A 3,450-nucleotide genomic window follows, 5' to 3' on the forward strand; every position below is an offset into this window, starting at 1 on the left:
ACAATATCGTTCAATAATTTCTCTCGTACTCTCGTTTTTCAACCCTCGGAATAAATCGAACTCTTTTTTTAGAAGTGACTTTTTACTCTTGACCATCTCCTCACTTCCTCTAAACTTCGACCGTAACGCTTTCCAAATTGAGTACGAAGTTCCATTATGCTGTAGAAGAACCATGATATCTTCCTTCACTGCCTGTTGTAAAAGACTAAGCATCATTTTCTCATCTTTATACTTTTTCCGAGCATCAGCAGTAAGATCTTTGATCGGAACGGGTTCTTCATCATCATTCAATGGTCTAACATATTTTGTCTCGACACATTCCCAAGCATCAAGATAATTCGCTTGCACCCAATTTTCAAATCGACCTTCCCAACCCTTATATTCTTCGATGTTCATTAGTTTGGGAGGTTTTTGCATCGTCCCTGTTTCGTTTTCTAACATTGTGGTTTGAATAGCGGTGATTGGGGTACTTGGAGTAGCGAATGCATTATAAAAGTCCTCGTCCATTTTCAAATTTTTGAAAAAAATATTACAAACAGCCTTAAAAGCAAACTGGGGATGTCAACTGTACACAAAAGCGGACTAAATGTTCAAATTGTCACAAGAGCGGTCCAAAAGAATCAGATGAGCGGACTGGATGGGTCCAAATAAGCGAACCATAATACAATTTGGTCAAATAAGCGAACCGGGTTTGTTCAAATGAGCGGACCAGATACGTTCAGAAAAGCGGTCCAATAATATGCCAGATAAGCGGTCCAATCACTTTAACCCTTCGAGCGAACTGACAAGATAATTTGGAGCGAACCAAGTCACTCGACCGAATAAGCGGGCCAAAAAAAAATGTTGTACGAGCGGTTCACCTATGGTCAAATAAGCGGACCACAATTGTCCGAAAAAGCGAACTACCAATCGGACCTGTTTTTCCTTCGAATTTTGGCTCCAAACTTTCAAGGGTTTGTCTCTATACTATCGTGCACAATCCCTGAGATTTTTAGCAATTTTCGACCGTTGGAAGTGTCTGAAACAGAAAAAGAAGGTGTAGGAGACAGAAATTTTGAAGATTTTCAGCTATTCTCTGCAGAACTCCTCCTCCTGAAGCTCTGATACCAATTGTAGGATCGTATTGCGACCCGAATAAGTCGATCAGAGGCGTTTTCGTCAATTACAGGTGCGGAAAACAAGTAATCAACGTAGGAATAGCTTGCGATTTACTTTAAACTCTTTCTGTATTAATTTGACAGCAATTACAATCAGTTCTCGATCCGGCAGCACTTCGGTACGAGATTCAGCAAAACGTTACAAATGAAATCGCTCTTAGGCTATTTATAGGGTTCTGGGATCGCTTATTGGACAGGCCCAATAAGCGGTCCATACATGTGACACTCGAGCGGTCCAGGCTAAATAACATTTGAGCGGTCCAGATTGTTGTCGTTCGAACGGACCTAACGTATGTCCGTTCGAGCGGACCAAACCCTAAAGGGCCAAATGAGCGATCCAACCTTAATTTGATTCTATGAGCGAACCAACTATCTTAAACCTATACAATTTCACTATTTTTCGTATTTCGTGCCCAGATCTAACATCCTAAGACTATGACTCGATACAAGACGTAATCAGCAGATGTAATGCACCAACAAATACTATCAGCGGTCGCACACACCATCTTCCCCCTTTCCCCTCTCTCGGTAGAACCTCCGGCGACCGGCGATTGGATTCTGGTGCCCTCCTCCCGTCCGGCACACACACTGAAATCCATTCCATCTTAAAACCACCTTTCTTCGTACCAGCATATTCATACTCTCCTCTCTCTCACCTGAAATTATAGTCGACCACCACCATGGACGGTGGCGGCGGCGACGCTGGATAACAAACACAACGGGGTCTGTCAGCAACGGCGTGGTTGTTCGATGCAGTAGTGGTGGTCGTGGTTCGATCCCGGGGACGTGACATCAGCAGAGAAGCTCACCGGCGACGGCGAACCGCCGGAGCTCCGATTCGGAGCAGGGCAATGGCAGCGTACGTCCACCAGTTCTGTAGTCATCGGAAGTGGTTGACCAACTTTGGACAAAAGCTTTATCTACCGAGCAAAGAAAAGGTGAGTTCACACTCTTTCCAAGGCATGAGATTCTCAAGGGTTGGGAATGGGTAAATGGACTATGGGCAAAAGGGTCAATGCTGATAGACATTGACTTAGGGCACCTCTTACATTTTCGTAGCAGTCGATACACACGGTCTAGTAACACGTGGGAAGCCCCCCACTATTCTTCGCAAACATGTCTGGGAGACCGCGATACGAATTGATACAAAACACTGATCTTCGCAAACATGTCTGGGAGACCGCGATACGAATTAATACAAAACACTGCTCTTCGCAATCATGTCTGGGAGACCGCGGTACGAATTAATACAAAACACTGATCTTCGCAATCATGTCTGGGAGACCGCGATACAAAATAATACAAAACATGGTTTACGAAATAAACATACGATTTACGAACACGATACTAAACAACCAACTGTGAACTCACTCAACTTTGTTGTTGATTCGTTGTTACATGCCTTGCAGGCCTTTAGGTGCATAACAATGGAACTTGCTGTCTGAGAAGCTGGAGTGGTCATGGGTCGAGATACATGGAATCGCTACACAAGATTAATGGGTTATAGACACTTAACGAGTTAAATATGCTTCCGCTGTAAACTGTGAAATATTGTAACGTTGTAACACTATTGTTAATAAAGGAAAGTTTTATTTTCATATACTCATGTGTTCAATGTGATTGGTGGCTAAGATCCTGGTCAGTCACGCCTCCAAGCGGTGGTACTCCGCATGTGGATTTTGGGGGTGTGACATTATTATTGTTCGGATTCTCATTATTCGGGTTATTGTCGTTCTGGTTATTATCATTCTGATTTTCCTGGTTCACTTCGTTGTCCATCTGAATTTTAAACATTTACCACGTATTAATATCACAAGATAATATTTAATACAACAAATCACACAACACACATGTTGATCAAAAACGTCGAGCATTGCGACTTACTCTTCCTTTTATATATATATATATATATATATATTATTGCGAGAACAAAAAGAACTACTCTAAATCACTAGATTTTATGATTTAAAGTTCATATTTTTAAAATTTTATATTTCCTACATTCATATGTATATTATATATGCATTCCAAAACCTTATATTTTTACCTATACTTAGCCTACATACATATAGGTAATTTAACCTACATAGAATGCAAATATGTGTAGGTTAAATAAAAAAATGAAAATTTTTTATATTTTGTTTTAAATTCTAGTGTGAGAAACAATAAATCTTCCATTTGTAACATTTTCCTTTACTTTATAGGTTTTTAGGATTGAAAAAATGGGTGATTCAGTTTGTTCTGCGTGTTCTCGCAATATTTAGTGTTCTGCATAGAACCTTCCCCTATATAT

General features: G+C 40.7%; 1 long non-coding RNA gene across 1 annotated transcript; it reads left to right on the forward strand.

Moving 5' to 3' along the window:
• The first annotated feature begins 1,658 nt into the window (after positions 1–1,658).
• On the forward strand, positions 1,659–2,757 carry LOC110938921. Its single transcript, XR_002591815.1, has 2 exons — positions 1,659–2,095; positions 2,567–2,757. It is a non-coding gene; the product is annotated as an uncharacterized LOC110938921 (long non-coding RNA).
• Positions 2,758–3,450: the final 693 nt, after the last annotated feature.

This window comes from Helianthus annuus, chromosome 5 (assembly GCF_002127325.2).
Source record: "Helianthus annuus cultivar XRQ/B chromosome 5, HanXRQr2.0-SUNRISE, whole genome shotgun sequence".
Classification (NCBI taxonomy): Eukaryota; Viridiplantae; Streptophyta; class Magnoliopsida; order Asterales; family Asteraceae; genus Helianthus; species Helianthus annuus.